The 16,621-nt window shown below is 45.5% G+C and overlaps 53 non-coding genes across 53 annotated transcripts; 36 read left to right on the top strand and 17 right to left on the bottom strand.

Annotated features, from left to right (window-relative positions):
• Nucleotides 1–208: 208 nt before the first annotated feature.
• Trnaa-cgc (transfer RNA alanine (anticodon CGC)) lies at nucleotides 209–280 on the bottom strand. The gene has a single exon. It is a non-coding gene; the product is annotated as a tRNA-Ala (tRNA).
• Nucleotides 281–398: 118 nt separating this feature from the next.
• On the top strand, nucleotides 399–470 carry Trnaw-cca (transfer RNA tryptophan (anticodon CCA)). Its single transcript has one exon. It is a non-coding gene; the product is annotated as a tRNA-Trp (tRNA).
• A 318-nt stretch (nucleotides 471–788) lies between these two features.
• Trnac-gca (transfer RNA cysteine (anticodon GCA)) lies at nucleotides 789–860 on the top strand. The gene has a single exon. It is a non-coding gene; the product is annotated as a tRNA-Cys (tRNA).
• A 274-nt stretch (nucleotides 861–1,134) lies between these two features.
• On the bottom strand, nucleotides 1,135–1,206 carry Trnaa-cgc (transfer RNA alanine (anticodon CGC)). The gene has a single exon. It is a non-coding gene; the product is annotated as a tRNA-Ala (tRNA).
• A 118-nt stretch (nucleotides 1,207–1,324) lies between these two features.
• Trnaw-cca (transfer RNA tryptophan (anticodon CCA)) lies at nucleotides 1,325–1,396 on the top strand. The gene has a single exon. It is a non-coding gene; the product is annotated as a tRNA-Trp (tRNA).
• Nucleotides 1,397–1,714: 318 nt separating this feature from the next.
• Trnac-gca (transfer RNA cysteine (anticodon GCA)) lies at nucleotides 1,715–1,786 on the top strand. The gene has a single exon. It is a non-coding gene; the product is annotated as a tRNA-Cys (tRNA).
• A 274-nt stretch (nucleotides 1,787–2,060) lies between these two features.
• Trnaa-cgc (transfer RNA alanine (anticodon CGC)) lies at nucleotides 2,061–2,132 on the bottom strand. The gene has a single exon. It is a non-coding gene; the product is annotated as a tRNA-Ala (tRNA).
• Nucleotides 2,133–2,250: 118 nt separating this feature from the next.
• Trnaw-cca (transfer RNA tryptophan (anticodon CCA)) lies at nucleotides 2,251–2,322 on the top strand. Its single transcript has one exon. It is a non-coding gene; the product is annotated as a tRNA-Trp (tRNA).
• A 318-nt stretch (nucleotides 2,323–2,640) lies between these two features.
• On the top strand, nucleotides 2,641–2,712 carry Trnac-gca (transfer RNA cysteine (anticodon GCA)). Its single transcript has one exon. It is a non-coding gene; the product is annotated as a tRNA-Cys (tRNA).
• A 274-nt stretch (nucleotides 2,713–2,986) lies between these two features.
• Nucleotides 2,987–3,058, bottom strand: Trnaa-cgc (transfer RNA alanine (anticodon CGC)). The gene has a single exon. It is a non-coding gene; the product is annotated as a tRNA-Ala (tRNA).
• A 118-nt stretch (nucleotides 3,059–3,176) lies between these two features.
• Trnaw-cca (transfer RNA tryptophan (anticodon CCA)) lies at nucleotides 3,177–3,248 on the top strand. Its single transcript has one exon. It is a non-coding gene; the product is annotated as a tRNA-Trp (tRNA).
• A 318-nt stretch (nucleotides 3,249–3,566) lies between these two features.
• Nucleotides 3,567–3,638, top strand: Trnac-gca (transfer RNA cysteine (anticodon GCA)). The gene has a single exon. It is a non-coding gene; the product is annotated as a tRNA-Cys (tRNA).
• Nucleotides 3,639–3,912: 274 nt separating this feature from the next.
• Trnaa-cgc (transfer RNA alanine (anticodon CGC)) lies at nucleotides 3,913–3,984 on the bottom strand. Its single transcript has one exon. It is a non-coding gene; the product is annotated as a tRNA-Ala (tRNA).
• Nucleotides 3,985–4,102: 118 nt separating this feature from the next.
• Nucleotides 4,103–4,174, top strand: Trnaw-cca (transfer RNA tryptophan (anticodon CCA)). Its single transcript has one exon. It is a non-coding gene; the product is annotated as a tRNA-Trp (tRNA).
• Nucleotides 4,175–4,493: 319 nt separating this feature from the next.
• Trnac-gca (transfer RNA cysteine (anticodon GCA)) lies at nucleotides 4,494–4,567 on the top strand. The gene has a single exon. It is a non-coding gene; the product is annotated as a tRNA-Cys (tRNA).
• Nucleotides 4,568–4,842: 275 nt separating this feature from the next.
• Trnaa-cgc (transfer RNA alanine (anticodon CGC)) lies at nucleotides 4,843–4,914 on the bottom strand. The gene has a single exon. It is a non-coding gene; the product is annotated as a tRNA-Ala (tRNA).
• Nucleotides 4,915–5,032: 118 nt separating this feature from the next.
• Nucleotides 5,033–5,104, top strand: Trnaw-cca (transfer RNA tryptophan (anticodon CCA)). Its single transcript has one exon. It is a non-coding gene; the product is annotated as a tRNA-Trp (tRNA).
• Nucleotides 5,105–5,421: 317 nt separating this feature from the next.
• Trnac-gca (transfer RNA cysteine (anticodon GCA)) lies at nucleotides 5,422–5,493 on the top strand. The gene has a single exon. It is a non-coding gene; the product is annotated as a tRNA-Cys (tRNA).
• A 275-nt stretch (nucleotides 5,494–5,768) lies between these two features.
• Nucleotides 5,769–5,840, bottom strand: Trnaa-cgc (transfer RNA alanine (anticodon CGC)). Its single transcript has one exon. It is a non-coding gene; the product is annotated as a tRNA-Ala (tRNA).
• Nucleotides 5,841–5,958: 118 nt separating this feature from the next.
• Trnaw-cca (transfer RNA tryptophan (anticodon CCA)) lies at nucleotides 5,959–6,030 on the top strand. The gene has a single exon. It is a non-coding gene; the product is annotated as a tRNA-Trp (tRNA).
• A 319-nt stretch (nucleotides 6,031–6,349) lies between these two features.
• Nucleotides 6,350–6,421, top strand: Trnac-gca (transfer RNA cysteine (anticodon GCA)). The gene has a single exon. It is a non-coding gene; the product is annotated as a tRNA-Cys (tRNA).
• A 462-nt stretch (nucleotides 6,422–6,883) lies between these two features.
• Nucleotides 6,884–6,955, top strand: Trnaw-cca (transfer RNA tryptophan (anticodon CCA)). Its single transcript has one exon. It is a non-coding gene; the product is annotated as a tRNA-Trp (tRNA).
• Nucleotides 6,956–7,276: 321 nt separating this feature from the next.
• On the top strand, nucleotides 7,277–7,348 carry Trnac-gca (transfer RNA cysteine (anticodon GCA)). The gene has a single exon. It is a non-coding gene; the product is annotated as a tRNA-Cys (tRNA).
• Nucleotides 7,349–7,622: 274 nt separating this feature from the next.
• Nucleotides 7,623–7,694, bottom strand: Trnaa-cgc (transfer RNA alanine (anticodon CGC)). The gene has a single exon. It is a non-coding gene; the product is annotated as a tRNA-Ala (tRNA).
• Nucleotides 7,695–7,812: 118 nt separating this feature from the next.
• Nucleotides 7,813–7,884, top strand: Trnaw-cca (transfer RNA tryptophan (anticodon CCA)). The gene has a single exon. It is a non-coding gene; the product is annotated as a tRNA-Trp (tRNA).
• Nucleotides 7,885–8,202: 318 nt separating this feature from the next.
• Nucleotides 8,203–8,274, top strand: Trnac-gca (transfer RNA cysteine (anticodon GCA)). The gene has a single exon. It is a non-coding gene; the product is annotated as a tRNA-Cys (tRNA).
• A 274-nt stretch (nucleotides 8,275–8,548) lies between these two features.
• Trnaa-cgc (transfer RNA alanine (anticodon CGC)) lies at nucleotides 8,549–8,620 on the bottom strand. The gene has a single exon. It is a non-coding gene; the product is annotated as a tRNA-Ala (tRNA).
• A 118-nt stretch (nucleotides 8,621–8,738) lies between these two features.
• Trnaw-cca (transfer RNA tryptophan (anticodon CCA)) lies at nucleotides 8,739–8,810 on the top strand. The gene has a single exon. It is a non-coding gene; the product is annotated as a tRNA-Trp (tRNA).
• Nucleotides 8,811–9,128: 318 nt separating this feature from the next.
• Nucleotides 9,129–9,200, top strand: Trnac-gca (transfer RNA cysteine (anticodon GCA)). Its single transcript has one exon. It is a non-coding gene; the product is annotated as a tRNA-Cys (tRNA).
• A 274-nt stretch (nucleotides 9,201–9,474) lies between these two features.
• Nucleotides 9,475–9,546, bottom strand: Trnaa-cgc (transfer RNA alanine (anticodon CGC)). The gene has a single exon. It is a non-coding gene; the product is annotated as a tRNA-Ala (tRNA).
• A 118-nt stretch (nucleotides 9,547–9,664) lies between these two features.
• Nucleotides 9,665–9,736, top strand: Trnaw-cca (transfer RNA tryptophan (anticodon CCA)). The gene has a single exon. It is a non-coding gene; the product is annotated as a tRNA-Trp (tRNA).
• Nucleotides 9,737–10,054: 318 nt separating this feature from the next.
• On the top strand, nucleotides 10,055–10,126 carry Trnac-gca (transfer RNA cysteine (anticodon GCA)). Its single transcript has one exon. It is a non-coding gene; the product is annotated as a tRNA-Cys (tRNA).
• A 274-nt stretch (nucleotides 10,127–10,400) lies between these two features.
• On the bottom strand, nucleotides 10,401–10,472 carry Trnaa-cgc (transfer RNA alanine (anticodon CGC)). The gene has a single exon. It is a non-coding gene; the product is annotated as a tRNA-Ala (tRNA).
• Nucleotides 10,473–10,590: 118 nt separating this feature from the next.
• Nucleotides 10,591–10,662, top strand: Trnaw-cca (transfer RNA tryptophan (anticodon CCA)). The gene has a single exon. It is a non-coding gene; the product is annotated as a tRNA-Trp (tRNA).
• A 318-nt stretch (nucleotides 10,663–10,980) lies between these two features.
• Trnac-gca (transfer RNA cysteine (anticodon GCA)) lies at nucleotides 10,981–11,052 on the top strand. The gene has a single exon. It is a non-coding gene; the product is annotated as a tRNA-Cys (tRNA).
• A 274-nt stretch (nucleotides 11,053–11,326) lies between these two features.
• Trnaa-cgc (transfer RNA alanine (anticodon CGC)) lies at nucleotides 11,327–11,398 on the bottom strand. Its single transcript has one exon. It is a non-coding gene; the product is annotated as a tRNA-Ala (tRNA).
• Nucleotides 11,399–11,516: 118 nt separating this feature from the next.
• On the top strand, nucleotides 11,517–11,588 carry Trnaw-cca (transfer RNA tryptophan (anticodon CCA)). The gene has a single exon. It is a non-coding gene; the product is annotated as a tRNA-Trp (tRNA).
• A 318-nt stretch (nucleotides 11,589–11,906) lies between these two features.
• On the top strand, nucleotides 11,907–11,978 carry Trnac-gca (transfer RNA cysteine (anticodon GCA)). Its single transcript has one exon. It is a non-coding gene; the product is annotated as a tRNA-Cys (tRNA).
• A 274-nt stretch (nucleotides 11,979–12,252) lies between these two features.
• Nucleotides 12,253–12,324, bottom strand: Trnaa-cgc (transfer RNA alanine (anticodon CGC)). The gene has a single exon. It is a non-coding gene; the product is annotated as a tRNA-Ala (tRNA).
• A 118-nt stretch (nucleotides 12,325–12,442) lies between these two features.
• Trnaw-cca (transfer RNA tryptophan (anticodon CCA)) lies at nucleotides 12,443–12,514 on the top strand. The gene has a single exon. It is a non-coding gene; the product is annotated as a tRNA-Trp (tRNA).
• Nucleotides 12,515–12,832: 318 nt separating this feature from the next.
• Trnac-gca (transfer RNA cysteine (anticodon GCA)) lies at nucleotides 12,833–12,904 on the top strand. The gene has a single exon. It is a non-coding gene; the product is annotated as a tRNA-Cys (tRNA).
• Nucleotides 12,905–13,178: 274 nt separating this feature from the next.
• Trnaa-cgc (transfer RNA alanine (anticodon CGC)) lies at nucleotides 13,179–13,250 on the bottom strand. The gene has a single exon. It is a non-coding gene; the product is annotated as a tRNA-Ala (tRNA).
• A 118-nt stretch (nucleotides 13,251–13,368) lies between these two features.
• Nucleotides 13,369–13,440, top strand: Trnaw-cca (transfer RNA tryptophan (anticodon CCA)). The gene has a single exon. It is a non-coding gene; the product is annotated as a tRNA-Trp (tRNA).
• A 318-nt stretch (nucleotides 13,441–13,758) lies between these two features.
• Nucleotides 13,759–13,830, top strand: Trnac-gca (transfer RNA cysteine (anticodon GCA)). The gene has a single exon. It is a non-coding gene; the product is annotated as a tRNA-Cys (tRNA).
• A 274-nt stretch (nucleotides 13,831–14,104) lies between these two features.
• Trnaa-cgc (transfer RNA alanine (anticodon CGC)) lies at nucleotides 14,105–14,176 on the bottom strand. The gene has a single exon. It is a non-coding gene; the product is annotated as a tRNA-Ala (tRNA).
• Nucleotides 14,177–14,294: 118 nt separating this feature from the next.
• Trnaw-cca (transfer RNA tryptophan (anticodon CCA)) lies at nucleotides 14,295–14,366 on the top strand. The gene has a single exon. It is a non-coding gene; the product is annotated as a tRNA-Trp (tRNA).
• Nucleotides 14,367–14,684: 318 nt separating this feature from the next.
• Trnac-gca (transfer RNA cysteine (anticodon GCA)) lies at nucleotides 14,685–14,756 on the top strand. Its single transcript has one exon. It is a non-coding gene; the product is annotated as a tRNA-Cys (tRNA).
• A 274-nt stretch (nucleotides 14,757–15,030) lies between these two features.
• Nucleotides 15,031–15,102, bottom strand: Trnaa-cgc (transfer RNA alanine (anticodon CGC)). Its single transcript has one exon. It is a non-coding gene; the product is annotated as a tRNA-Ala (tRNA).
• Nucleotides 15,103–15,220: 118 nt separating this feature from the next.
• On the top strand, nucleotides 15,221–15,292 carry Trnaw-cca (transfer RNA tryptophan (anticodon CCA)). Its single transcript has one exon. It is a non-coding gene; the product is annotated as a tRNA-Trp (tRNA).
• A 318-nt stretch (nucleotides 15,293–15,610) lies between these two features.
• On the top strand, nucleotides 15,611–15,682 carry Trnac-gca (transfer RNA cysteine (anticodon GCA)). Its single transcript has one exon. It is a non-coding gene; the product is annotated as a tRNA-Cys (tRNA).
• A 274-nt stretch (nucleotides 15,683–15,956) lies between these two features.
• On the bottom strand, nucleotides 15,957–16,028 carry Trnaa-cgc (transfer RNA alanine (anticodon CGC)). Its single transcript has one exon. It is a non-coding gene; the product is annotated as a tRNA-Ala (tRNA).
• A 118-nt stretch (nucleotides 16,029–16,146) lies between these two features.
• Trnaw-cca (transfer RNA tryptophan (anticodon CCA)) lies at nucleotides 16,147–16,218 on the top strand. The gene has a single exon. It is a non-coding gene; the product is annotated as a tRNA-Trp (tRNA).
• Nucleotides 16,219–16,536: 318 nt separating this feature from the next.
• On the top strand, nucleotides 16,537–16,608 carry Trnac-gca (transfer RNA cysteine (anticodon GCA)). Its single transcript has one exon. It is a non-coding gene; the product is annotated as a tRNA-Cys (tRNA).
• Nucleotides 16,609–16,621: the final 13 nt, after the last annotated feature.

Below are 16,621 nucleotides of genomic sequence, written 5' to 3'. Positions count from 1 at the left end.
ATGCACTCCGCACGCCATACCGAAGGCTTTGGAGCAACATTTCAATGGGAGGATCGCAGCCAAGGGTCTTGCAGGTCATCGTCCTCCCGCCATGAGGTCGAACTGTACGAAATCCACTTGCTTGGGGGAAGAATCTTGTACACTGAATTTTATAGAATATGGTGATAGGCAAAAGTTTTCATGTACTGCTGCACGGAGAAACAAAAATTGGAGGAGCTGGGATTTGAACCCATGACTTTCTGCATGCGAAGCAGACACTCTACCACTGAGTTACACCCCCGCCAGAGCAAGTACATCTGGGACGAGTCTCTCCTGGATACTACTGTCATTATTTCTTAGGTTTGAACGGTACAGTAAGTTTTCGAGGAACCTATTCATGACAAGACCGAAGCAGCGTCGACTCCGTGGCGCAACGGTAGCGCGTCTGACTCCAGATCAGAAGGTTGCGTGTTCAAATCACGTCGGGGTCACAATGAAATTTTCGTTTACGAAAGCCATAGGCGAGTATGTCAGTTTAATCAGATACCAAACGATTACAGAGAACGGACGAACAGAACTTGCTTGAAAAAAGCTACTAGTGCAATTTTCGCATTCTGACATTAAGGTGAAGGCGCCGACTCGCACTTTCTCCAGGCGCGAGGTGTCTAGTATTTTTGATATTTATATCGTTTAACGCTAATATATAACTGAGAGATAATGATTACACGATATTTTGCTCGATTAGACGTCTTTAGCCAGGCAGAGTGTAATATTTTTCGTTAAGTTATGGGAATAGGAAGATCGTGAAAGGGGGTATAGCTCAGTCGTAGAGCATTCGACTGCAGATCGAGAGGTCCCCGGTTCAATCCCGGGTGCCCCCTTCATTTTTCAGTATCTCGAAAAAACAAAAGACGATTGTCGCGGTGAGTTGCAAATACATGTTTGAGATGCACTCCGCACGCCATACCGAAGGCTTTGGAGCAACATTTCAATGGGAGGATCGCAGCCAAGGGTCTTGCAGGTCATCGTCCTCCCGCCATGAGGTCGAACTGTACGAAATCCACTTGCTTGGGGGAAGAATCTTGTACACTGAATTTTATAGAATATGGTGATAGGCAAAAGTTTTCATGTACTGCTGCACGGAGAAACAAAAATTGGAGGAGCTGGGATTTGAACCCATGACTTTCTGCATGCGAAGCAGACACTCTACCACTGAGTTACACCCCCGCCAGAGCAAGTACATCTGGGACGAGTCTCTCCTGGATACTACTGTCATTATTTCTTAGGTTTGAACGGTACAGTAAGTTTTCGAGGAACCTATTCATGACAAGACCGAAGCAGCGTCGACTCCGTGGCGCAACGGTAGCGCGTCTGACTCCAGATCAGAAGGTTGCGTGTTCAAATCACGTCGGGGTCACAATGAAATTTTCGTTTACGAAAGCCATAGGCGAGTATGTCAGTTTAATCAGATACCAAACGATTACAGAGAACGGACGAACAGAACTTGCTTGAAAAAAGCTACTAGTGCAATTTTCGCATTCTGACATTAAGGTGAAGGCGCCGACTCGCACTTTCTCCAGGCGCGAGGTGTCTAGTATTTTTGATATTTATATCGTTTAACGCTAATATATAACTGAGAGATAATGATTACACGATATTTTGCTCGATTAGACGTCTTTAGCCAGGCAGAGTGTAATATTTTTCGTTAAGTTATGGGAATAGGAAGATCGTGAAAGGGGGTATAGCTCAGTCGTAGAGCATTCGACTGCAGATCGAGAGGTCCCCGGTTCAATCCCGGGTGCCCCCTTCATTTTTCAGTATCTCGAAAAAACAAAAGACGATTGTCGCGGTGAGTTGCAAATACATGTTTGAGATGCACTCCGCACGCCATACCGAAGGCTTTGGAGCAACATTTCAATGGGAGGATCGCAGCCAAGGGTCTTGCAGGTCATCGTCCTCCCGCCATGAGGTCGAACTGTACGAAATCCACTTGCTTGGGGGAAGAATCTTGTACACTGAATTTTATAGAATATGGTGATAGGCAAAAGTTTTCATGTACTGCTGCACGGAGAAACAAAAATTGGAGGAGCTGGGATTTGAACCCATGACTTTCTGCATGCGAAGCAGACACTCTACCACTGAGTTACACCCCCGCCAGAGCAAGTACATCTGGGACGAGTCTCTCCTGGATACTACTGTCATTATTTCTTAGGTTTGAACGGTACAGTAAGTTTTCGAGGAACCTATTCATGACAAGACCGAAGCAGCGTCGACTCCGTGGCGCAACGGTAGCGCGTCTGACTCCAGATCAGAAGGTTGCGTGTTCAAATCACGTCGGGGTCACAATGAAATTTTCGTTTACGAAAGCCATAGGCGAGTATGTCAGTTTAATCAGATACCAAACGATTACAGAGAACGGACGAACAGAACTTGCTTGAAAAAAGCTACTAGTGCAATTTTCGCATTCTGACATTAAGGTGAAGGCGCCGACTCGCACTTTCTCCAGGCGCGAGGTGTCTAGTATTTTTGATATTTATATCGTTTAACGCTAATATATAACTGAGAGATAATGATTACACGATATTTTGCTCGATTAGACGTCTTTAGCCAGGCAGAGTGTAATATTTTTCGTTAAGTTATGGGAATAGGAAGATCGTGAAAGGGGGTATAGCTCAGTCGTAGAGCATTCGACTGCAGATCGAGAGGTCCCCGGTTCAATCCCGGGTGCCCCCTTCATTTTTCAGTATCTCGAAAAAACAAAAGACGATTGTCGCGGTGAGTTGCAAATACATGTTTGAGATGCACTCCGCACGCCATACCGAAGGCTTTGGAGCAACATTTCAATGGGAGGATCGCAGCCAAGGGTCTTGCAGGTCATCGTCCTCCCGCCATGAGGTCGAACTGTACGAAATCCACTTGCTTGGGGGAAGAATCTTGTACACTGAATTTTATAGAATATGGTGATAGGCAAAAGTTTTCATGTACTGCTGCACGGAGAAACAAAAATTGGAGGAGCTGGGATTTGAACCCATGACTTTCTGCATGCGAAGCAGACACTCTACCACTGAGTTACACCCCCGCCAGAGCAAGTACATCTGGGACGAGTCTCTCCTGGATACTACTGTCATTATTTCTTAGGTTTGAACGGTACAGTAAGTTTTCGAGGAACCTATTCATGACAAGACCGAAGCAGCGTCGACTCCGTGGCGCAACGGTAGCGCGTCTGACTCCAGATCAGAAGGTTGCGTGTTCAAATCACGTCGGGGTCACAATGAAATTTTCGTTTACGAAAGCCATAGGCGAGTATGTCAGTTTAATCAGATACCAAACGATTACAGAGAACGGACGAACAGAACTTGCTTGAAAAAAGCTACTAGTGCAATTTTCGCATTCTGACATTAAGGTGAAGGCGCCGACTCGCACTTTCTCCAGGCGCGAGGTGTCTAGTATTTTTGATATTTATATCGTTTAACGCTAATATATAACTGAGAGATAATGATTACACGATATTTTGCTCGATTAGACGTCTTTAGCCAGGCAGAGTGTAATATTTTTCGTTAAGTTATGGGAATAGGAAGATCGTGAAAGGGGGTATAGCTCAGTCGTAGAGCATTCGACTGCAGATCGAGAGGTCCCCGGTTCAATCCCGGGTGCCCCCTTCATTTTTCAGTATCTCGAAAAAACAAAAGACGATTGTCGCGGTGAGTTGCAAATACATGTTTGAGATGCACTCCGCACGCCATACCGAAGGCTTTGGAGCAACATTTCAATGGGAGGATCGCAGCCAAGGGTCTTGCAGGTCATCGTCCTCCCGCCATGAGGTCGAACTGTACGAAATCCACTTGCTTGGGGGAAGAATCTTGTACACTGAATTTTATAGAATATGGTGATAGGCAAAAGTTTTCATGTACTGCTGCACGGAGAAACAAAAATTGGAGGAGCTGGGATTTGAACCCATGACTTTCTGCATGCGAAGCAGACACTCTACCACTGAGTTACACCCCCGCCAGAGCAAGTACATCTGGGACGAGTCTCTCCTGGATACTACTGTCATTATTTCTTAGGTTTGAACGGTACAGTAAGTTTTCGAGGAACCTATTCATGACAAGACCGAAGCAGCGTCGACTCCGTGGCGCAACGGTAGCGCGTCTGACTCCAGATCAGAAGGTTGCGTGTTCAAATCACGTCGGGGTCACAATGAAATTTTCGTTTACGAAAGCCATAGGCGAGTATGTCAGTTTAATCAGATACCAAACGATTACAGAGAACGGACGAACAGAACTTGCTTGAAAAAAGCTACTAGTGCAATTTTCGCATTCTGACATTAAGGTGAAGGCGCCGACTCGCACTTTCTCCAGGCGCGAGGTGTCTAGTATTTTTGATATTTATATCGTTTAACGCTAATATATAACTGAGAGATAATGATTACACGATATTTTGCTCGATTAGACGTCTTTAGCCAGGCAGAGTGTAATATTTTTTCGTTAAGTTATGGGAATAGGAAGATCGTGAAAGGGGGTATAGCTCTCAGTCGTAGAGCATTCGACTGCAGATCGAGAGGTCCCCGGTTCAATCCCGGGTGCCCCCTTCATTTTTCAGTATCTCGAAAAAACAAAAGACGATTGTCGCGGTGAGTTGCAAATACATGTTTGAGATGCACTCCGCACGCCCATACCGAAGGCTTTGGAGCAACATTTCAATGGGAGGATCGCAGCCAAGGGTCTTGCAGGTCATCGTCCTCCCGCCATGAGGTCGAACTGTACGAAATCCACTTGCTTGGGGGAAGAATCTTGTACACTGAATTTTATAGAATATGGTGATAGGCAAAAGTTTTCATGTACTGCTGCACGGAGAAACAAAAATTGGAGGAGCTGGGATTTGAACCCATGACTTTCTGCATGCGAAGCAGACACTCTACCACTGAGTTACACCCCCGCCAGAGCAAGTACATCTGGGACGAGTCTCTCCTGGATACTACTGTCATTATTTCTTAGGTTTGAACGGTACAGTAAGTTTTCGAGGAACCTATTCATGACAAGACCGAAGCAGCGTCGACTCCGTGGCGCAACGGTAGCGCGTCTGACTCCAGATCAGAAGGTTGCGTGTTCAAATCACGTCGGGGTCACAATGAAATTTTCGTTTACGAAAGCCATAGGCGAGTATGTCAGTTTAATCAGATACCAAACGATTACAGAGAACGGACGAACAGAACTTGCTTGAAAAAAGCTACTAGTGCAATTTTCGCATTCTGACATTAAGGTGAAGGCGCCGACTCGCACTTTCTCCAGGCGCGAGGTGTCTAGTATTTTTGATATTTATATCGTTTAACGCTAATATATAACTGAGAGATAATGATTACACGATATTTTGCTCGATTAGACGTCTTTAGCCAGGCAGAGTGTAATATTTTTCGTTAAGTTATGGAATAGGAAGATCGTGAAAGGGGGTATAGCTCAGTCGTAGAGCATTCGACTGCAGATCGAGAGGTCCCCGGTTCAATCCCGGGTGCCCCCTTCATTTTTCAGTATCTCGAAAAAACAAAAGACGATTGTCGCGGTGAGTTGCAAATACATGTTTGAGATGCACTCCGCACGCCATACCGAAGGCTTTGGAGAGCAACATTTCAATGGGAGGATCGCAGCCAAGGGTCTTGCAGGTCATCGTCCTCCCGCCATGAGGTCGAACTGTACGAAATCCACTTGCTTGGGGAAGAATCTTGTACACTGAATTTTATAGAATATGGTGATAGGCAAAAGTTTTCATGTACTGCTGCACGGAGAAACAAAAATTGGAGGAGCTGGGATTTGAACCCATGACTTTCTGCATGCGAAGCAGACACTCTACCACTGAGTTACACCCCCGCCAGAGCAAGTACATCTGGGACGAGTCTCTCCTGGATACTACTGTCATTATTTCTTAGGTTTGAACGGTACAGTAAGTTTTCGAGGAACCTATTCATGACAAGACCGAAGCAGCGTCGACTCCGTGGCGCAACGGTAGCGCGTCTGACTCCAGATCAGAAGGTTGCGTGTTCAAATCACGTCGGGGTCACAATGAAATTTTCGTTTACGAAAGCCATAGGCGAGTATGTCAGTTTAATCAGATACCAAACGATTACAGAGAACGGACGAACAGAACTTGCTTGAAAAAAGCTACTAGTGCAATTTTCGCATTCTGACATTAAGGTGAAGGCGCCGACTCGCACTTTCTCCAGGCGCGAGGTGTCTAGTATTTTTGATATTTATATCGTTTAAACGCTAATATATAACTGAGAGATAATGATTACACGATATTTTGCTCGATTAGACGTCTTTAGCCAGGCAGAGTGTAATATTTTTCGTTAAGTTATGGGAATAGGAAGATCGTGAAAGGGGGTATAGCTCAGTCGTAGAGCATTCGACTGCAGATCGAGAGGTCCCCGGTTCAATCCCGGGTGCCCCCTTCATTTTTCAGTATCTCGAAAAAACAAAAGACGATTGTCGCGGTGAGTTGCAAATACATGTTTGAGATGCACTCCGCACGCCATACCGAAGGCTTTGGAGCAACATTTCAATGGGAGGATCGCAGCCAAGGGTCTTGCAGGTCATCGTCCTCCCGCCATGAGGTCGAACTGTACGAAATCCACTTGCTTGGGGGAAGAATCTTGTACACTGAATTTTATAGAATATGGTGATAGGCAAAAGTTTTCATGTACTGCTGCACGGAGAAACAAAAATTGGAGGAGCTGGATTTGAACCATGACTTTCTGCATGCGAAGCAGACACTCTACCACTGAGTTACACCCCCGCCAGAGCAAGTACATCTGGGACGAGTCTCTCCTGGATACTACTGTCATTATTTCTTAGGTTTGAACGGTACAGTAAGTTTTCGAGGAACCTATTCATGACAAGACCGAAGCAGCGTCGACTCCGTGGCGCAACGGTAGCGCGTCTGACTCCAGATCAGAAGGTTGCGTGTTCAAATCACGTCGGGGTCACAATGAAATTTTCGTTTACGAAAGCCATAGGCGAGTATGTCAGTTTAATCAGATACCAAACGATTACAGAGAACGGACGAACAGAACTTGCTTGAAAAAAGCTACTAGTGCAATTTTCGCATTCTGACATTAAGGTGAAGGCGCCGACTCGCACTTTCTCCAGGCGCGAGGGGTCTAGTATTTTTGATATTTATATCGTTTAACGCTAATATATAACTGAGAGATAATGATTACACGATATTTTGCTCGATTAGACGACGTCTTTAGCCAGGCAGAGTGTAATATTTTTCGTTAAGTTATGGGAATAGGAAGATCGTGAAAGGGGGTATAGCTCAGTCGTAGAGCATTCGACTGCAGATCGAGAGGTCCCCGGTTCAATCCCGGGTGCCCCCTTCATTTTTCAGTATCTCGAAAAAACAAAAGACGATTGTCGCGGTGAGTTGCAAATACATGTTTGAGATGCACTCCGCACGCCATACCGAAGGCTTTGGAGCAACATTTCAATGGGAGGATCGCAGCCAAGGGTCTTGCAGGTCATCGTCCTCCCGCCATGAGGTCGAACTGTACGAAATCCACTTGCTTGGGGGAAGAATCTTGTACACTGAATTTTATAGAATATGGTGATAGGCAAAAGTTTTCATGTACTGCTGCACGGAGAAACAAAAATTGGAGGAGCTGGGATTTGAACCCATGACTTTCTGCATGCGAAGCAGACACTCTACCACTGAGTTACACCCCCGCCAGAGCAAGTACATCTGGGACGAGTCTCTCCTGGATACTACTGTCATTATTTCTTAGGTTTGAACGGTACAGTAAGTTTTCGAGGAACCTATTCATGACAAGACCGAAGCAGCGTCGACTCCGTGGCGCAACGGTAGCGCGTCTGACTCCAGATCAGAAGGTTGCGTGTTCAAATCACGTCGGGGTCACAATGAAATTTTCGTTTACGAAAGCCATAGGCGAGTATGTCAGTTTAATCAGATACCAAACGATTACAGAGAACGGACGAACAGAACTTGCTTGAAAAAAGCTACTAGTGCAATTTTCGCATTCTGACATTAAGGTGAAGGCGCCGACTCGCACTTTCTCCAGGCGCGAGGTGTCTAGTATTTTTGATATTTATATCGTTTAACGCTAATATATAACTGAGAGATAATGATTACACGATATTTTGCTCGATTAGACGTCTTTAGCCAGGCAGAGTGTAATATTTTTCGTTAAGTTATGGGAATAGGAAGATCGTGAAAGGGGGTATAGCTCAGTCGTAGAGCATTCGACTGCAGATCGAGAGGTCCCCGGTTCAATCCCGGGTGCCCCCTTCATTTTTCAGTATCTCGAAAAAACAAAAGACGATTGTCGCGGTGAGTTGCAAATACATGTTTGAGATGCACTCCGCACGCCATACCGAAGGCTTTGGAGCAACATTTCAATGGGAGGATCGCAGCCAAGGGTCTTGCAGGTCATCGTCCTCCCGCCATGAGGTCGAACTGTACGAAATCCACTTGCTTGGGGGAAGAATCTTGTACACTGAATTTTATAGAATATGGTGATAGGCAAAAGTTTTCATGTACTGCTGCACGGAGAAACAAAAATTGGAGGAGCTGGGATTTGAACCCAGGACTTTCTGCATGCGAAGCAGACACTCTACCACTGAGTTACACCCCCGCCAGAGCAAGTACATCTGGGACGAGTCTCTCCTGGATACTACTGTCATTATTTCTTAGGTTTGAACGGTACAGTAAGTTTTCGAGGAACCTATTCATGACAAGACCGAAGCAGCGTCGACTCCGTGGCGCAACGGTAGCGCGTCTGACTCCAGATCAGAAGGTTGCGTGTTCAAATCACGTCGGGGTCACAATGAAATTTTCGTTTACGAAAGCCATAGGCGAGTATGTCAGTTTAATCAGATACCAAACGATTACAGAGAACGGACGAACAGAACTTGCTTGAAAAAAGCTACTAGTGCAATTTTCGCATTCTGACATTAAGGTGAAGGCGCCGACTCGCACTTTCTCCAGGCGCGAGGTGTCTAGTATTTTTGATATTTATATCGTTTAACGCTAATATATAACTGAGAGATAATGATTACACGATATTTTGCTCGATTAGACGTCTTTAGCCAGGCAGAGTGTAATATTTTTCGTTAAGTTATGGGAATAGGAAGATCGTCAAAGGGGGTATAGCTCAGTCGTAGAGCATTCGACTGCAGATCGAGAGGTCCCCGGTTCAATCCCGGGTGCCCCCTTCATTTTTCAGTATCTCGAAAAAACAAAAGACGATTGTCGCGGTGAGTTGCAAATACATGTTTGAGATGCACTCCGCACGCCATACCGAAGGCTTTGGAGCAACATTTCAATGGGAGGATCGCAGCCAAGGGTCTTGCAGGTCATCGTCCTCCCGCCATGAGGTCGAACTGTACGAAATCCACTTGCTTGGGGGAAGAATCTTGTACACTGAATTTTATAGAATATGGTGATAGGCAAAAGTTTTCATGTACTGCTGCACGGAGAAACAAAAATTGGAGGAGCTGGGATTTGAACCCAGGACTTTCTGCATGCGAAGCAGACACTCTACCACTGAGTTACACCCCCGCCAGAGCAAGTACATCTGGGACGAGTCTCTCCTGGATACTACTGTCATTATTTCTTAGGTTTGAACGGTACAGTAAGTTTTCGAGGAACCTATTCATGACAAGACCGAAGCAGCGTCGACTCCGTGGCGCAACGGTAGCGCGTCTGACTCCAGATCAGAAGGTTGCGTGTTCAAATCACGTCGGGGTCACAATGAAATTTTCGTTTACGAAAGCCATAGGCGAGTATGTCAGTTTAATCAGATACCAAACGATTACAGAGAACGGACGAACAGAACTTGCTTGAAAAAAGCTACTAGTGCAATTTTCGCATTCTGACATTAAGGTGAAGGCGCCGACTCGCACTTTCTCCAGGCGCGAGGTGTCTAGTATTTTTGATATTTATATCGTTTAACGCTAATATATAACTGAGAGATAATGATTACACGATATTTTGCTCGATTAGACGTCTTTAGCCAGGCAGAGTGTAATATTTTTCGTTAAGTTATGGGAATAGGAAGATCGTGAAAGGGGGTATAGCTCAGTCGTAGAGCATTCGACTGCAGATCGAGAGGTCCCCGGTTCAATCCCGGGTGCCCCCTTCATTTTTCAGTATCTCGAAAAAACAAAAGACGATTGTCGCGGTGAGTTGCAAATACATGTTTGAGATGCACTCCGCACGCCATACCGAAGGCTTTGGAGCAACATTTCAATGGGAGGATCGCAGCCAAGGGTCTTGCAGGTCATCGTCCTCCCGCCATGAGGTCGAACTGTACGAAATCCACTTGCTTGGGGGAAGAATCTTGTACACTGAATTTTATAGAATATGGTGATAGGCAAAAGTTTTCATGTACTGCTGCACGGAGAAACAAAAATTGGAGGAGCTGGGATTTGAACCCAGGACTTTCTGCATGCGAAGCAGACACTCTACCACTGAGTTACACCCCCGCCAGAGCAAGTACATCTGGGACGAGTCTCTCCTGGATACTACTGTCATTATTTCTTAGGTTTGAACGGTACAGTAAGTTTTCGAGGAACCTATTCATGACAAGACCGAAGCAGCGTCGACTCCGTGGCGCAACGGTAGCGCGTCTGACTCCAGATCAGAAGGTTGCGTGTTCAAATCACGTCGGGGTCACAATGAAATTTTCGTTTACGAAAGCCATAGGCGAGTATGTCAGTTTAATCAGATACCAAACGATTACAGAGAACGGACGAACAGAACTTGCTTGAAAAAAGCTACTAGTGCAATTTTCGCATTCTGACATTAAGGTGAAGGCGCCGACTCGCACTTTCTCCAGGCGCGAGGTGTCTAGTATTTTTGATATTTATATCGTTTAACGCTAATATATAACTGAGAGATAATGATTACACGATATTTTGCTCGATTAGACGTCTTTAGCCAGGCAGAGTGTAATATTTTTCGTTAAGTTATGGGAATAGGAAGATCGTGAAAGGGGGTATAGCTCAGTCGTAGAGCATTCGACTGCAGATCGAGAGGTCCCCGGTTCAATCCCGGGTGCCCCCTTCATTTTTCAGTATCTCGAAAAAACAAAAGACGATTGTCGCGGTGAGTTGCAAATACATGTTTGAGATGCACTCCGCACGCCATACCGAAGGCTTTGGAGCAACATTTCAATGGGAGGATCGCAGCCAAGGGTCTTGCAGGTCATCGTCCTCCCGCCATGAGGTCGAACTGTACGAAATCCACTTGCTTGGGGGAAGAATCTTGTACACTGAATTTTATAGAATATGGTGATAGGCAAAAGTTTTCATGTACTGCTGCACGGAGAAACAAAAATTGGAGGAGCTGGGATTTGAACCCATGACTTTCTGCATGCGAAGCAGACACTCTACCACTGAGTTACACCCCCGCCAGAGCAAGTACATCTGGGACGAGTCTCTCCTGGATACTACTGTCATTATTTCTTAGGTTTGAACGGTACAGTAAGTTTTCGAGGAACCTATTCATGACAAGACCGAAGCAGCGTCGACTCCGTGGCGCAACGGTAGCGCGTCTGACTCCAGATCAGAAGGTTGCGTGTTCAAATCACGTCGGGGTCACAATGAAATTTTCGTTTACGAAAGCCATAGGCGAGTATGTCAGTTTAATCAGATACCAAACGATTACAGAGAACGGACGAACAGAACTTGCTTGAAAAAAGCTACTAGTGCAATTTTCGCATTCTGACATTAAGGTGAAGGCGCCGACTCGCACTTTCTCCAGGCGCGAGGTGTCTAGTATTTTTGATATTTATATCGTTTAACGCTAATATATAACTGAGAGATAATGATTACACGATATTTTGCTCGATTAGACGTCTTTAGCCAGGCAGAGTGTAATATTTTTCGTTAAGTTATGGGAATAGGAAGATCGTGAAAGGGGGTATAGCTCAGTCGTAGAGCATTCGACTGCAGATCGAGAGGTCCCCGGTTCAATCCCGGGTGCCCCCTTCATTTTTCAGTATCTCGAAAAAACAAAAGACGATTGTCGCGGTGAGTTGCAAATACATGTTTGAGATGCACTCCGCACGCCATACCGAAGGCTTTGGAGCAACATTTCAATGGGAGGATCGCAGCCAAGGGTCTTGCAGGTCATCGTCCTCCCGCCATGAGGTCGAACTGTACGAAATCCACTTGCTTGGGGGAAGAATCTTGTACACTGAATTTTATAGAATATGGTGATAGGCAAAAGTTTTCATGTACTGCTGCACGGAGAAACAAAAATTGGAGGAGCTGGGATTTGAACCCATGACTTTCTGCATGCGAAGCAGACACTCTACCACTGAGTTACACCCCCGCCAGAGCAAGTACATCTGGGACGAGTCTCTCCTGGATACTACTGTCATTATTTCTTAGGTTTGAACGGTACAGTAAGTTTTCGAGGAACCTATTCATGACAAGACCGAAGCAGCGTCGACTCCGTGGCGCAACGGTAGCGCGTCTGACTCCAGATCAGAAGGTTGCGTGTTCAAATCACGTCGGGGTCACAATGAAATTTTCGTTTACGAAAGCCATAGGCGAGTATGTCAGTTTAATCAGATACCAAACGATTACAGAGAACGGACGAACAGAACTTGCTTGAAAAAAGCTACTAGTGCAATTTTCGCATTCTGACATTAAGGTGAAGGCGCCGACTCGCACTTTCTCCAGGCGCGAGGTGTCTAGTATTTTTGATATTTATATCGTTTAACGCTAATATATAACTGAGAGATAATGATTACACGATATTTTGCTCGATTAGACGTCTTTAGCCAGGCAGAGTGTAATATTTTTCGTTAAGTTATGGGAATAGGAAGATCGTGAAAGGGGGTATAGCTCAGTCGTAGAGCATTCGACTGCAGATCGAGAGGTCCCCGGTTCAATCCCGGGTGCCCCCTTCATTTTTCAGTATCTCGAAAAAACAAAAGACGATTGTCGCGGTGAGTTGCAAATACATGTTTGAGATGCACTCCGCACGCCATACCGAAGGCTTTGGAGCAACATTTCAATGGGAGGATCGCAGCCAAGGGTCTTGCAGGTCATCGTCCTCCCGCCATGAGGTCGAACTGTACGAAATCCACTTGCTTGGGGGAAGAATCTTGTACACTGAATTTTATAGAATATGTTGATAGGCAAAAGTTTTCATGTACTGCTGCACGGAGAAACAAAAATTGGAGGAGCTGGGATTTGAACCCAGGACTTTCTGCATGCGAAGCAGACACTCTACCACTGAGTTACACCCCCGCCAGAGCAAGTACATCTGGGACGAGTCTCTCCTGGATACTACTGTCATTATTTCTTAGGTTTGAACGGTACAGTAAGTTTTCGAGGAACCTATTCATGACAAGACCGAAGCAGCGTCGACTCCGTGGCGCAACGGTAGCGCGTCTGACTCCAGATCAGAAGGTTGCGTGTTCAAATCACGTCGGGGTCATAATGAAATTTTCGTTTACGAAAGCCATAGGCGAGTATGTCAGTTTAATCAGATACCAAACGATTACAGAGAACGGACGAACAGAACTTGCTTGAAAAAAGCTACTAGTGCAATTTTCGCATTCTGACATTAAGGTGAAGGCGCCGACTCGCACTTTCTCCAGGCGCGAGGTGTCTAGTATTTTTGATATTTATATCGTTTAACGCTAATATATAACTGAGAGATAATGATTACACGATATTTTGCTCGATTAGACGTCTTTAGCCAGGCAGAGTGTAATATTTTTCGTTAAGTTATGGGAATAGGAAGATCGTGAAAGGGGGTATAGCTCAGTCGTAGAGCATTCGACTGCAGATCGAGAGGTCCCCGGTTCAATCCCGGGTGCCCCCTTCATTTTTCAGTATCTCGAAAAAACAAAAGACGATTGTCGCGGTGAGTTGCAAATACATGTTTGAGATGCACTCCGCACGCCATACCGAAGGCTTTGGAGCAACATTTCAATGGGAGGATCGCAGCCAAGGGTCTTGCAGGTCATCGTCCTCCCGCCATGAGGTCGAACTGTACGAAATCCACTTGCTTGGGGGAAGAATCTTGTACACTGAATTTTATAGAATATGGTGATAGGCAAAAGTTTTCATGTACTGCTGCACGGAGAAACAAAAATTGGAGGAGCTGGGATTTGAACCCATGACTTTCTGCATGCGAAGCAGACACTCTACCACTGAGTTACACCCCCGCCAGAGCAAGTACATCTGGGACGAGTCTCTCCTGGATACTACTGTCATTATTTCTTAGGTTTGAACGGTACAGTAAGTTTTCGAGGAACCTATTCATGACAAGACCGAAGCAGCGTCGACTCCGTGGCGCAACGGTAGCGCGTCTGACTCCAGATCAGAAGGTTGCGTGTTCAAATCACGTCGGGGTCACAATGAAATTTTCGTTTACGAAAGCCATAGGCGAGTATGTCAGTTTAATCAGATACCAAACGATTACAGAGAACGGACGAACAGAACTTGCTTGAAAAAAGCTACTAGTGCAATTTTCGCATTCTGACATTAAGGTGAAGGCGCCGACTCGCACTTTCTCCAGGCGCGAGGTGTCTAGTATTTTTGATATTTATATCGTTTAACGCTAATATATAACTGAGAGATAATGATTACACGATATTTTGCTCGATTAGACGTCTTTAGCCAGGCAGAGTGTAATATTTTTCGTTAAGTTATGGGAATAGGAAGATCGTGAAAGGGGGTATAGCTCAGTCGTAGAGCATTCGACTGCAGATCGAGAGGTCCCCGGTTCAATCCCGGGTGCCCCCTTCATTTTTCAGTATCTCGAAAAAACAAAAGACGATTGTCGCGGTGAGTTGCAAATACATGTTTGAGATGCACTCCGCACGCCATACCGAAGGCTTTGGAGCAACATTTCAATGGGAGGATCGCAGCCAAGGGTCTTGCAGGTCATCGTCCTCCCGCCATGAGGTCGAACTGTACGAAATCCACTTGCTTGGGGGAAGAATCTTGTACACTGAATTTTATAGAATATGGTGATAGGCAAAAGTTTTCATGTACTGCTGCACGGAGAAACAAAAATTGGAGGAGCTGGGATTTGAACCCAGGACTTTCTGCATGCGAAGCAGACACTCTACCACTGAGTTACACCCCCGCCAGAGCAAGTACATCTGGGACGAGTCTCTCCTGGATACTACTGTCATTATTTCTTAGGTTTGAACGGTACAGTAAGTTTTCGAGGAACCTATTCATGACAAGACCGAAGCAGCGTCGACTCCGTGGCGCAACGGTAGCGCGTCTGACTCCAGATCAGAAGGTTGCGTGTTCAAATCACGTCGGGGTCACAATGAAATTTTCGTTTACGAAAGCCATAGGCGAGTATGTCAGTTTAATCAGATACCAAACGATTACAGAGAACGGACGAACAGAACTTGCTTGAAAAAAGCTACTAGTGCAATTTTCGCATTCTGACATTAAGGTGAAGGCGCCGACTCGCACTTTCTCCAGGCGCGAGGTGTCTAGTATTTTTGATATTTATATCGTTTAACGCTAATATATAACTGAGAGATAATGATTACACGATATTTTGCTCGATTAGACGTCTTTAGCCAGGCAGAGTGTAATATTTTTCGTTAAGTTATGGGAATAGGAAGATCGTGAAAGGGGGTATAGCTCAGTCGTAGAGCATTCGACTGCAGATCGAGAGGTCCCCGGTTCAATCCCGGGTGCCCCCTTCATTTTTCAGTATCTCGAAAAAACAAAAGACGATTGTCGCGGTGAGTTGCAAATACATGTTTGAGATGCACTCCGCACGCCATACCGAAGGCTTTGGAGCAACATTTCAATGGGAGGATCGCAGCCAAGGGTCTTGCAGGTCATCGTCCTCCCGCCATGAGGTCGAACTGTACGAAATCCACTTGCTTGGGGGAAGAATCTTGTACACTGAATTTTATAGAATATGGTGATAGGCAAAAGTTTTCATGTACTGCTGCACGGAGAAACAAAAATTGGAGGAGCTGGGATTTGAACCCAGGACTTTCTGCATGCGAAGCAGACACTCTACCACTGAGTTACACCCCCGCCAGAGCAAGTACATCTGGGACGAGTCTCTCCTGGATACTACTGTCATTATTTCTTAGGTTTGAACGGTACAGTAAGTTTTCGAGGAACCTATTCATGACAAGACCGAAGCAGCGTCGACTCCGTGGCGCAACGGTAGCGCGTCTGACTCCAGATCAGAAGGTTGCGTGTTCAAATCACGTCGGGGTCACAATGAAATTTTCGTTTACGAAAGCCATAGGCGAGTATGTCAGTTTAATCAGATACCAAACGATTACAGAGAACGGACGAACAGAACTTGCTTGAAAAAAGCTACTAGTGCAATTTTCGCATTCTGACATTAAGGTGAAGGCGCCGACTCGCACTTTCTCCAGGCGCGAGGTGTCTAGTATTTTTGATATTTATATCGTTTAACGCTAATATATAACTGAGAGATAATGATTACACGATATTTTGCTCGATTAGACGTCTTTAGCCAGGCAGAGTGTAATATTTTTCGTTAAGTTATGGGAATAGGAAGATCGTGAAAGGGGGTATAGCTCAGTCGTAGAGCATTCGACTGCAGATCGAGAGGTCCCCGGTTCAATCCCGGGTGCCCCCTTCATTTTTCAGTA

This window comes from Schistocerca cancellata, chromosome 3 (assembly GCF_023864275.1).
Source record: "Schistocerca cancellata isolate TAMUIC-IGC-003103 chromosome 3, iqSchCanc2.1, whole genome shotgun sequence".
NCBI classification, from domain to species: domain Eukaryota; kingdom Metazoa; phylum Arthropoda; class Insecta; order Orthoptera; family Acrididae; genus Schistocerca; species Schistocerca cancellata.
The sequence above is the reverse complement of the archived record's forward strand: the minus strand, read 5'-3'. Positions and strand labels throughout refer to the sequence as shown.